Source organism: Giraffa tippelskirchi, chromosome 4 (genome assembly GCF_054371585.1).
Source record: "Giraffa tippelskirchi isolate mGirTip1 chromosome 4, T2T-mGirTip1v1.2.pri, whole genome shotgun sequence".
Classification (NCBI taxonomy): domain Eukaryota; kingdom Metazoa; phylum Chordata; class Mammalia; order Artiodactyla; family Giraffidae; genus Giraffa; species Giraffa tippelskirchi.
In genome coordinates this window covers 179997173-180010811 of record NC_137278.1, presented here as the reverse complement: position 1 = coordinate 180010811, position 13639 = coordinate 179997173, and the positions used below count along the sequence as shown (strand labels likewise).

At 39.3% G+C, this 13639-nt stretch overlaps 1 long non-coding RNA gene across 1 annotated transcript in view; it reads right to left on the bottom strand.

Annotated features, from left to right (window-relative positions):
* LOC145503689 (uncharacterized) overlaps positions 1-13639 on the bottom strand; it is a 42191-nt gene that overhangs the window by 22645 nt on the left and 5907 nt on the right. Inside the window, exons 2-3 of the long non-coding RNA XR_014051667.1 lie at positions 13101-13231; positions 8543-8656 (exon numbers count right to left, since the gene is read on the bottom strand). This is a non-coding gene — a long non-coding RNA (uncharacterized LOC145503689). The remainder of the gene's footprint in view (positions 1-8542; positions 8657-13100; positions 13232-13639) is intronic.

Genomic DNA, 13639 nt, shown 5'->3' with positions numbered 1-13639 from the left:
TTGATGATGCCATCCAACCATTTCGTCCTCTGGTGTCCCCTTCTCCTCCTGCCCTCAATCTTTCCCAGCATCAGGGTCTTTTCCAATAAGTTAGCTCTTCACAGCAGGTGGCTAAAGTATTGGTGCTTCAGCTTTGGCATCAGTCCTTCCAATGAATATTCAGGTGAATTTTCTTTAGGATGGACTGGTTTGATCTCCTTGCTGTCCAAGGGACTCTCAGGAGTCTTCTCCAGCACCACATACTCTCCCTCAAGGACAGTTCTCTCTTGTAACTCTCAAGCTGACATCACTGGGAAATGTACCATTGTGCTAATTAACCACAATTAATTTTATGGCCCTAGTTCCACATCCTGTTGGGTTTAATATTATTCCAAAACACAAACTTGCATCACCTAAAGCATCACATCAACAACATGTTGAGTGGTGTCTCCTAACACCTCTCTCCTCTGCCTGCTGACAGCTGCATAGACAGGACTGAAGCCAGATAGCAAGCCACCTAAGGTGTCAGGGGTGAAGGGTGGAGAAGGAAGGACAGGTACCATTTAAGTTAAGCACCCATTTTCCAAGCTGCACGTCAAAGGAACTCAGACACGTTCAGAAGACATCAGGCTGCACTGAATGAGAAAGGCAGATAGACTGAAGGGGGTCTGAATTGCCCTTTCTCCACCCATTGAAGGAGGAAGGTCTATCACGACCCCCTTGAAACCTTTACCCTAGGAGTGCTCTGCCAACAGTCACTTACCCAGTTTCACTGTCTTCACTGTTCTACAGTTTGTTCTTTAAGCCATAATAACCTTCAGAGCAGTGGGGCTATCCCATGACCGAATGATATAAATATAATCCAGGTAATATCTATTGAATGCCTACCATATTCCAAACTCCGTGGTTCACATAATCATTTCATGTAACACACAGAAGTCTGCAAAGTTGTTGCTGCTATAGAATATGTATATGTATGTTTTATATATATATACATAAATTCATTTTTATACACTTAAATATATATGTGTGTATATATTTAAATTTAGATGTGGAAACTGAGGTTTATGCAGGTTAAGCCACACAAGTCAAAGTTCACACTGCCAGTAGGTAGAACAGGATTGAAATCTACATTTGTTCATGTTCTTCCCCATTGGTTACTGTTACCATTATTATTTTGCTGAATATTCAAGTAGGACAAACATAATGTTGCAAGAATTGCTCTCTTTAATTTTTGCTTTCATATTGATTTTTACCTTCTTAATGCTTTGATACTTAATGTCATATTCGTCTAAACACTTAAGACAGACATAGTCACTCTGCGTTCTTTCAAATATTCATGATTGTGAATGCCACTTACATCTTTAAGATTTCAGTCTACTTCAGGGGAAAGCACTTCACTGACAAAAGACAGTGTCCCTAAAGAGCAAACAAAACTCTCACTGAAGAATTGTGGAGGAGAACAAAGATTACATTTTGTACCATATAAGGAATCTCAAACAAGTTGGTATTCAATAAATACTAAAGGATATACCAATTGAACTTAAATTACCATTCAACATTTCAGGCTAATTTTATACCTTAATGAAACGGATACCTTTTTCATAATGGTCAAAAGAAATGATTAAAATTGTTCGTCCTATTCTGTGTTTACAAGATATTGGAGCCCTTGCTCTCACCACTCCCCCACCCCCACCCCACAGTATATTTAAACCTTTATGCTCATTTTTGAAAAGAAAAGAAAATCAGATTAACAGTGATTTCCCCAAGGCAATACAAAGATTGCAGGTGAATTAATTGCTCCTGGTTTTGTCAACTTATGCTTTAGGTCTATGCCCCGATTTTTTGTTTCAAAGAGAAATGTATTTTCGCTCATTCTTCACATCATAGGTGAAGATATAAAGACATTCAAGCCCCTGGTTTAGCGCAACATAAGGAGGTATTTTGCTTTAATAGTAGTCAAACTAGATGATTTCTGAGATTTCTTACAAATCTGATATTACTTCAGCCGGAGAGCATTTAATACTAAAACCAAATAAATATATAATATAGATTAATATCTTTTCAATAATCTCAGATATGCAGATAACACCACCCTTATGGCAGAAAGTGAAGAAGAACTAAAGAGTCTCTTGATGAAAGTGAAAGAGGAGAGTGAAAAAGTTGGCTTCAAGCTCAACATTGAGAAAACTAAGATCATGGCATCCAGTTCCATCACTTCATGGGAAATAGATGGAAAAACAGTGGAAACAGTGGCAGACTTTACTTTTTTGGGCTCCAAAATCAATGTAGATGGTGACTACAGCCATGAAATTAAAAGATGCTTGCTCCTTGGAAGGAAAGTTGTGACCAACCTAGACAGCATATTAAAAAGCAGAGACGTTACTTTGCCCACAAAGGTCTGTCTAGTCAAGGCTATGGTTTTTCCAGCGGTCATGTATGGATGTGAGAGTTGGACTATAAAGAAAGCTGAGTGCAGAAGAATTGATGCTTTTGAAGTGTGGTGTTGGAGAAGACTCTTGAGAGTCCCTTGGACTGCAAGGAGATCCAACCAGTCCATCCTAAAGGAGATCAGTCCTGGGTGTTCATTGGAAGGACTGATGTTGAAGCTGAAACTCCAATACTTTGGCCACCTGATGCGAAGAGATGACTCATTTGAAAAGACCCTGATGCTGGGAAAGATTGAAGGTGGGAGGAGAAGGGAATGGCAGAGGATGAGATTGTTGGATGGCATCACTGACTCAATGGACATGATTTGAGTAAACTCCGGGAATTGGTGATGGACAGGGAGGCCTGGCTGCTGCAGTCTATGGGGTCGCAAAGAGTTGGACACTGAGCGACTGAACTGAACTGAATATCTTTTTAAAGTGTTGCCTATCTGTTATAAAATATGTGAACACTGAACACTATAGAGTTGTGGTAAACACAAAAATGTGGCATCTTCTGTAATACTTTTTTTTTTCAAGATTTTTTTTCATGTGGACCATCTTTAAAGTCTTTGTTGAAAGTCTTTTAAAGTCTTTTTTGCAATATTGCTCCTGTTTTATTTATTTATTTTTTGGTCACAAGGTATATGGGATCTTGACTCCCCAACCAGGGATCAAACCCATAGTCTCTGTATTGGAAGGTGAAGTTTCAACCACTGGACCACCAGGGAAGTCCCTATCTGCTGTCTTACTTTAAATGAGTTCCCCAGTGATTATGTCAGAGCCAATTTATCTCCCAATTTCAAAGGTAAAACTTCTTCTCACCCTAGATGTTGCTTCTAGATACGAACCGCCAAGACCTTGAGGTCTCCACAATCCACAAGCTCTCTGCACACCTGGTCATAGGCTCAAGGAGAGGCATGGAAACCAATTTGAGTAATGATAGTACTTACATTGTCTTTCCTGGTGGCTCAGTTGGTAAAGAAACTGCCTGCAATGCGGGGCCTGATGGGCTACAGTCCATTGGGTTGCAAAGAGTCGGACACAACTGAGCAACTAACACACACGTGAGAATGGAGTTAACAGGCAGAGAAAAGTGAAGATAGGCTAGAGCTAGTCATGAGCCCTGGCTCTTCGAGTCCTCCAGCCCCCCTCACACACTTGGTCCTCCAAAAGCCTGGTTATAGAAGCAAACAAATTTCCCTATTTGTTTAAGATGGATCAAATTTGGTTTCTGTCACTAATATCCATTAGCCTTGACTAATGTTTCTAGAGAAGGGGTTTGGAAGGATTCCATTTTCAATTTTATGCATTAATTGTATTACTCAGAATTTATTTTGGCTGCAGATGATAGAAACTCTACTTGAGCTAGCATAAGCGAAGAGAATTTACTGGATCATGTTTTCAAATGTGTCAAGGGTATGAGTGAAGCTGGCCTAAGGAATATCTGGAGTCAAGAATCTAAACGCCATCAACAATCTCTACTATTTTTTCTTTCTGGATCTCAGCTGTCTACCTCCTTAATTATAGGCTTGCTTTTTTCACCTGTGGGGACATGGCCATTGTTGGGAGATTCTAGGCCTACCTGTTTACAATATCAGAGAACAAAGTTCTTCCTTCCCCATCTTGGGTCAGCGAAAATCTCAAGAAAGGATTCTGATTGGCCTGGTTTTGGTCACATGCCCATTCCTGCACCAATTACAAGAATATAGGTACTGAAAGTGAAAGTGTTAGTCACTCAGTAGTGTAGGACTCTTTGTGACACTATGGACTGTAGCCCACCAGGCTCCTCTGTCCATTAAATTCTCTAGGCAAGAACACTAGAGTGGGTTGCCATTTCCTTCTCCAGGGGATCTTCCAGACCCAGGGATGGAACCTGGGTCTCCCACATTGCAAGCAGATTCTTTACCATCTGAGCCACCAGGGAAGCCCCTGTTCCCCTAGACAGATTCTTTTCCATTGGGAATGAAATTGGGCCCTGGCAGTTCAAGAATCATCTTTCTCCTCTTAACAGAAGCCAGTTCCAGAAAACCCTCAGCAAGCACGTTGATTTGTTTGATTTGAGTCACAGTCTAATCTCTGAACTAACCACTTTGGCCAGGGACTCTGGGACAGCACAGTTAAGCAATTCCTGCAGCCCAAGAGATAGAATTGAAAATAAAATGGCAGCTTCCATTTGGAACAACTGACAAGAGCAAGAAGACAGTGGTTTATTAGGGGGTGTGGCTTGTTGTTTCCAGAAGAGAAGAAAGGTGGGGAGTAGATAACTGTTCATATACCCTCTGTTAATAGTTTGATGCATACCTTCCTTTTCTCTCATGAGCAAATGTAGAAAAACAGGAAAATTCCAATGTATCTACTCATGCTGGATGCATACCAACACTCAAAACAAAGCATGTCCAGAATCTACATTTCTCTGTGAGAAGGTGACATATCATTCTATATCCGCTATTAATGCGTGTGTGCTCAGTCATGTCCAACTTTTTGCAACCCCACTGACTGTAGCTCACCAGGTTGCTCTGTCCAAGGGATTCTCCATGCAAGAATACTGGAGTGGGTTGCCATTTCCACCTCCAGGAGATCTTTCTGACCCAGGGATCGAACTTGTGTCTCCCTCACTGGCAGGCAGATTCTTTACCACTGAGCCACCTAGGAAGCCCTATGTTTGGACAAACTGTCCCTGTTTCTAATAGGAGGCATTCTGTTTTGTTTTAGGATCAGGAGAAAACCGGAATTCTCTCTAAAGAATTTGGAGCTACAGGCATAACCCTGAGGACTGAAGTTGAATTCCTTGCCTAACTTTTGGCAGAGGACATCGTCCTTAAACAGTGTTACAAAGATATCCTTGAGATAAAATTCTGAGATGACTCTGTCACTTCTGCCACATCCCTTAACATATGTTCCTAGCATAGTTTTAGGCGAATGGCATATTCTCGATGAATAGATCAGTAATTGTCTTGGAATCTAAAATAGATATGTATTTTCACCAGGCCTTTGCTGTTCACTGGAGAAATTACATATTTGTGTGTATATGTGTAATATTACATATATATTTTACGTATATGTAACATGATATACATTATATATAATATACAAGGGATTCCCAGGTGGCTTAGTGGTAAAGAATTCACATGCCAATGCAGGAGCCGTGAGTTCAACCCCTGATCCAGGAAGATCCCCTGGAAGAGGAAATGGCAACTCACTCCAGTATGCTTGCCAAGTCCCCTGGACAGAGGAGCCTGGCAGGCTACAAAACATGAGGTTGCAAAGAGTCTGACATGACTGAGCATGCACACACGCATATGTAATATACTATATAATATATAATGTGTATCATATTACATACTAAATATATAATGACTGCATATATGTAATCGGAGAAGGCAATGGCACCCCACTCCAGTACTCTTGCCTGGAAAATCCCAAGGACGGAGGAGTCTGGTAGGCTGTAGTCCATGGGGTCGCTAAGAGTCAGACATGACTGAGCGACTTCACTTTCACTTTTCCTGTTCATGCACTGGAGAAGGAAATGGCAACCCACTCCAGTATTCTTGCCTGAAGAATCCCAGGGATGGCGGAGCCTGGTGGGCTGCCGTCTATGGGGTTGCACAGAGTCGGACACTACTGAAGCGACTTAGCAGCAGCAGCAGCAGCAGCATATATATAATATAAAAAATATTTAATGTATAATACAAATACATTATGTTTGAAAAGAAAGTAATGCTTTTGCATTCTGATAACATTCAAAAATTATCTGGAAGGCTTTACAGTATAAGCTGTGTAGCCAGGTTCCAAGAGTGCCCCCAGGGATTCTCACTTCCTTGGTGTTATGCTCTCATATAGCCTCTTCTGACAATGAACAAGCCTGCTCTGTGTGACCAATAAAAGTAAGACACAGATAATTTTTTTTTCTTTTTTTAAAATTTGGCCATGCCACATAGTATGTGGGATCTTATTTCACCGACCAGGGATCAAACCCACAGCCACTACATCAGAAGCACAGAGTCTTAACCACTGGACCACCAGGGAAGTCCCAGAGGAATGGTTTCTGAGACTAGGAGACTCTGAAGCTATGCCCTGTCTTTTAATAATAAAAGATACCATTCACTCTGGGAGAAGGCAAATGTCATGTTACGGCTGTTGACCAGCTCTATGGCGAGGCCTACATGGGGGAGAAACTAAGGTCTCCTGCCAACAGCTGCCACCAACTTGACAATCACGGGACTGGGTCACCATCTGCCCCAGTCAAACCATTTCATGAGATCAGTCTCAGAGGACACCTGAGAAGCTCTTGAGAAGACTGAGCCCCAAGTGCCCAGAGAGGCCTTTTCCTAATTCCTGGTCTCTGGATAGACACTGGGAGACATAATACATGTTTATTGTTCTTTTAAGCCCCTAAATTAGGGGTGGCTATTTGTTATACAACAATAATAACTAATACATAAACAAAAATAAATTTAACAAATATGTCTCAGTAAGTTTAACAACAACCTCTCCTTCTGAAGTTCATTTTAAGATGTCAGATTAGGCCACGTTACCATAAGTGGACTATGTTTTCTGATTCCTTGCTCCTTCTGAGTCTATGCATAACTTTAAGATGCGCATGCTCAGTTGTGTCTGACTCTGTGACCCCATGGACTGTGTAGCCCACCATGCTCTGCTGTCAATGGAATTTTCCAGGCAAGAATACTGGAGTGGGTTGCCATTTCCTCCTCCAGGGGATCTTCCCGGATCAGGGGTTGAACGCAAGTCTCCTGTATTGGCAGGCGGATTCTTTACCACTGAACCACTAGGGAAGCCATCTTTAGGACACTGTTTCTAATAATTAAGCATTTGTCTTCAGCCAATGAGATCTCTGTTACAGAGAGAAATACAAACACTGTTTTCTTTACCAGAAGTAAAAATTCAGTCCAGGGCTGAGGTCACCAGTAAAAGAATATGAAGTAACAGTTAGGCAATATCTCTCCACCCCACCGGACAGGTTTTCCTTTAAGACCTAAAGAGAACTAAACCTTAAAAAACACATTTAACAAAAGCACTGCTGTTCATATATTTTGGAATTTTTGTTGTTTACTTTCACTAAGTAACCTGTTGAGAAAATGTGTGTTACTGAAATATTTTTAGTTATGTAAACTTTGTGTTAATTGCTAAAGGAAGGGGTTTCTGGAAACATTCAGGCTAATATTTGCTTTTCTGAGCACCAACTGCCCCTTAGTTACATGTTCAAAGGATTCAAAGAAACAGCATTGAAAATTTCAAAGAAGGAAGCAATCATTTTTAAAAAAGAAATATTTTTAGAAAAATTCAGATTGATCTAGGTAGTCTAACAAAGGTAATAAATTATGCCAAGTTGATATTTAAAATTACAGAATTTAACATGAGTAGATATAAAAATGTGGCCTCTTTTTAGCTACAGAGCTTTAAAAAAAATCTTATCACATTAAAAATAATTGTTATTCAGTAAGTAGATTAGCCTAGGGCTGGGGGTTGAGAGAAATGGGGAATGTATGCTAATGAGTTCAAGGTTTCTTTTCTGGTTGCTGAAAATGCACTAAAATTAGATTATGGTGACGTTTGCACAGCTATGTAAATATACTAAAAATCACTGAATCACATACTAAAAATGGGTGAGTTTTGTGAAATATATCTCAATAAAGCTGCTTTTCAAAATTGTCATGGATGACCCTGAAAACATTTGGTTAAAGGATTAGCAGTGTGCAAAAAAAAAATCACCCAAAGAATGGTTCTAGTTCAAACCTTGTTTTTGTCCTGCTTCTAAGTAGTTACATGTTCACGACCAAAGCTGAAATCAAATTTTAAGATGCCCTAGTGGTGCATTTAAAAAATTTTCTAAGAAATACAACCAGGAGTCTTTTTTAAGCTGAAAGTTATGCTTCACTCTGTGCTCAGACAATAAATCTGATAGACTTTGAACTTGCCGTTAGAACTGAAGAGAGAATAGCTACAGCTGTTTGCAGTAACTATCAAGACAAATGTAAAACACAAAACTGAAATTCTGACAAGTGAAAAAAGTGTGCCTTTCATAGACATTACTGTCACCACAACAAAGTATATTAGAGATTTTGCATTTCAGTGATTTCAAAGGATTACGAGGAAACTGTTTTTCTATAGGTTACCTTATATATGTAACGGTGACTCCAAATAAGTCCAATTTTTTGTTCAGTTCAGTTTTTTACTTGTGACACAGTAGCAACAACAAAAAATCCTGTTAATTAGAATTTGTTGTCTCCCTGTAATACAAAAGGTTTTTGAGGGTTAGTTCTTCAGTAAAAATCCAAAGATAACTAAAGGCACCTAACTATATAATTTTACACATTTGCAAGTTAGTTAAAAGCTTCTTAAATACTCTAGGTCCACTTGTACATTTTATTTTAAAATATAAAATTTATCATGAAAACATAGTATTTAAAATAAAATATAATGTATATAATGAAAGAATTGGGAGGACCAATGCTGAAGCTGGAGCTCCAATACTTTGGCCACCTGATATGAACAGCCAACTCACTGGAGAAGACCCTGATGCTGGGAAAGACTGAAGGCAAAAGGAGAATGGGGAGGCAGAGGATGAGATGGTTAGATAGCATCATCACCTCAATGGACATGAGTGTAAGCAAACTCTGAGAGATAGTGAAGGACAGAGGAGCCTGGCGTGCTGTAGTCCATGGGGTCGCAGAGTCAGACATGACTTAGCGACTGAAGAACAACAACAATGAAAGAAGCCAGAAACAAAAGACACTGCTGGATAATTCTATTTATATCAGGTTCTGGAAAAGCAAAAGTGAAGGAACAGAACATAGATCAGTGCTTCCCAGGAGCTGCAGGAGAAGGACAGTGACTGCAGAGGCACATTAGGACCTTTTTCGGGGGCTGCACCCCACAGCACGTGGGATCTTAGTTCCCCGACCAGTGACGGAAGCCACATTGGAAGTATAGAGTCTTAACCACTGGACTGCCTGGTAAGTCCTTCTGAGCTGAAGAAAATGTTCTGTATCGTGACTACGGCTGTCATTCCTTTTTAAAAAAAGATTATTTATTTGCTGGCTGCACTGGGTCTTCGTTGCTCCATGCAGGCTTTCTTTAGTTCCAGGGAGGGGAGGCTACTTTCTAGTTGTGGTGCACAAGCTTCTCACTGTAGTGGCCTCTCCTGTTGTGGAACACAGACTCTAGGCTTCTGTGCTTCAGTAGTTGTAGCACCTGGGCTCAGTGATTGTGGCACACAGGCTGAGTTGCCGTTGGGCATGTGGAATCCTCCCAGACCAGGGATCAAACTTTTGTCCCCTGCATTGGCAGGTGGCTTCCTAACCACTGGACCACCAGGGAAGTCCAGTTGTCATTCCTTGACTTTGTGCATTGTCAAAACTCGTGAAACTGAACACTAAAAGGGATAAATTGTAACTTGAAATCTAAGTAAATATACTATAAAATTAGACTTAACTAGTTTGAACAAAGAGTTTGCTGTTAGAGTTAACTAAATGATGCTGAATATACATTACATCAGAAGGAAAACTGAGTCTACAGGTAATGGAGGTTTTATGTTGTCCCAAAACTTTTTATCTTCGTTATAGAAAACTTGATGAGAATAAGTTTTTAAAAGGCAGTCTGGATGGAAATCTTAACTCTATAGGCTAAAATTAGTTCCTACAATCCCCATGAACAAACATTTTACAAGGTACTTAACCTTCATCACTCACTTGATTATTTATCATTTGCTGCATCCTCTTATAATTTGTATATTGCTTTTATCATTACAACTATTGAATAGCTATAATTTATGAAAGACCTACTAATATAAGGCCTACTGAGCCATTTTCTCACTATTTTCCCTTTCTCTGACTCTCTCTCTCTGTATATATATGGCAATTTTTAAATTTAATTTTACTTTTTTTCACTTATTACTTTATATTGGAGTATAGCCAATTAACAACGTTGCAGTGGTTTCAGGTGGATAGCAAAGGGACTCAGTCACACATATACAGGTATCCATTCTCTCCTAAACTCCCCTCCCATCCAGGCTGCCACAAAACATTGAGCAGAGTTCCCTGTGCTATACAGTAGGATCTTGTTGATTATCCATTTTAAATATAGCAGAATGTACGTGTCCATCCGAAACTCCCTATCTCTTCTCACGATTCTATTTGGCAATTTTTAAAAAGACTTTACTTGACCTAGTTCCCTTGATGCAAACACTTTTTTACTATTTACTGAGGTACTAGATGACCTGCATTATAATTACTCTTGGTATATGTATACACCTATGGCTATGTTAAACATCTATTATTATTACATAATATAGGAGAGATTTGAACCTGGGTTTTTTTCAGTTGGAAAACCCATCTTTTCATGTTATTTCTATTTCCCAGTATAATGTGAGTTGTTTGAAGGAAGAGGCAATGTGATACGAGTTTATTCATTTACAATCTCTACTGTACCTACCTCAGTACAATGCACAGAGCAGATGCACGTATACTGTTCCACAAGAACAGAACTGACCCATTGACCATCATCACAGAGAGTGGTAGGCTAATGAATTACTAATCTTTTATCAAAATCTTTTGGGAGGGGTATTTTAGAGTTACAAGGAAGGGCTTCTCCCATCCTCAATAACAAACCTGATTTATAATTCATCCTTGAAAGTGATGGTCATTTTATTTTTTTAAAAAAGATATTTCCACTTCTCATGCAAGGCTTGGAGGTATAACTCTTTTCCATTCCAATGAATTTAAGACGCCATTTGATTGTGGTGGTGATGGCTTTTGTAGATGGGTGCTCAGCATTTTTCCATCATCTTTCTATGCAGCTGCCTAGTCTGCAGAGGCAGGGAAGTCTCCCAGATTCCTTGCACCTGGGTCCTAGAATTTTAGGACCAGCCAGAGAGGTACACTTGTGTAAGAGCAAACCATCCTTCTGCTGCCTCTGCTTGCAAGCACTGTTCTGGAGTTGCTGGGTTTTATGTGACTGCGTTAGTACAGCACCTCCACTGTTTAGTCACTAGCTTCAAAGGCAGGAGGTGGAATGTCTGTTTTCCTGGTTTGGACTGCAATGAGTATGAAAGGGTTCTGAAGCCAGTAGCTCCCAATAGCTCCCTGATCATGGCAGTGGTCATGTAGTTCGGGAGCCTATATCTTCCTGACTGGAGAAGGGTGATACCTTGTAAATTGTTTTTCTTTTTTTAATTATTTATTTGGCTGCACTGGGTTTAGTTGTGGCATGCAGGATCTATTTCCTTGACCAGGGATCAAACCCAGGAACCCTGCATTGGGAACTCAGAGTCTTAGCCACTGGATCTCCAGGAAATTCATGCAAATTATCCTTAAAGCTCAATCTTGAGTCTGTTTCTTCAGCCATTTCAAAGATTCTTAAGCCATTTAATACTGATAATAAATGGTTCCTCCTTAAACTAGCTTGAGTAGATTTTATCCTCTGCAAATGAACCCTGACCAATACAGAAATGAAATGGTTATAGTCATCTCTAGACTATAAAAATTAAATGGATGATGGCACAATACTGTCAATAAATATAATGACCAAAACAACTCCTGAGTCTAGCTAAAAGGAATGGCTTCACATTGTTTAGATGGATATTGTCTATTTGTAATCTAGTGAACTCCAAAGAGAAGGCTAGATAGTGCATGCAAATTGAATATTGTTTGAAATAAAAAAGCATTTGTCAGAACCCTTAAATGTACTATATTTTCCTTTGGATAAGTGCTATTCAAAAGTGATATTAGGCATGATTATTAGAAGTAGGAGGGAGGAAAAGAAGTAATTGGATCATGTGAAAAATATTTCTGAATAGGAATTTTTTGAGATATGCTAATTTTATGAACAGCTACTGATTTTATTTTGTCATGAGAAGTCTTAAGCAAAAGCTGTGAGAAATCAAAGCACCCCCAGAAGGAGGGCCCTCAAGAACTAATGAAGAAAGAAAGTATTTGAGAGTATTGGCAAAGGGGAGCCCTTCTTGGAAAAATTCACTTGGGGGTCTAAAATTATGCACAGAATATAAGTATGAAATTTTATTTTGAAACCATATAGTTAATTGATGCTAGACAACTTATTGCAAAGGATTTTGAATTATTAGAAGTAAAAATGGCTTTAAAATATAGACTATGATGCTGCTGCTGCTCTATTTTGGAGCATATTTTTCTTGAAGGGTGGTTACAGCCGCTATAACAAGTTTCATGATACTTTAACCTAAAATAGTTTAAAGGAAGTCTTACAGTACCACCTAGGCGTGCAGGTTATGTCGTGGTGAATGTGTCAGCAGTGTGGAACTATTATTTTAAAAAAGCTGACATGATCCTACAGTATACTAACCAAAATAGGACATGCAAAACCATGAAGTAATTTTTCCCAATATATGTAGGGATGGTTAAACCCATGTTAGAAACTCACATCCAGTCTGAGGCTTCATATTTTTTGAAAGAAAGTCAGAAAGGGAACAGAGCATAGCACAGAGACTGATTAAAGAGTTAGAAAATTGGGCATAAAAAATGGTAAGGAAAGGGAACTGGTTTTATTTATCCATAAGAAGGTTAAATGGCCTTAATATGTAACTTAGTGGGCTATAAAAATAAAATAGACAAATTACATCTAGACCTCCTAACCACCCAGACAGTAACAACATAGAATTAAATAAATAGGAACACAAAGTTTGCAACAACAAACACTTACGTGAGAACTGGTTCTACCATTTGATTCCAAAATAGCTGGCCAGATCAGCTGAGAAAATCTCCATGATGTGAAAACACCAGGAAAGCGGAACTCTAGCTGAGTGATGGAACTCCTGTGGTATCTCTGGATTACTAGATAAATATTCAAATATTTCATTATAGGAATAAATACTCCCAACTATTATTAATTATGGAGAAAACCATGAATGAGGAGGCCAGCATACTGTACCCGCTGTGGATACTTCTAGAAGTAGAATAGCTAAATCACATAAACGTCTAGCTAGCTATATTAGCAAGTTACAGCAAGCTTTATGAATAATTGCATAGGGCCTACTTAACATGTACTGACAGATGTGAATATCCAGTAGTAGTATTTAGACTTTAGAGCTAGGCTCCATGCCAACAGGAGAAAAGACAAATGATTGACTCTTGGGTCCCTGTCTACTTTCGGTGAGGTATCTGCATTGCCACAGTCTCAGTGTTTTAAAGAATAAAGTTGGTCATTTTAGGCTAGTTTCTAAACTAAACCAGGCTAGGGGA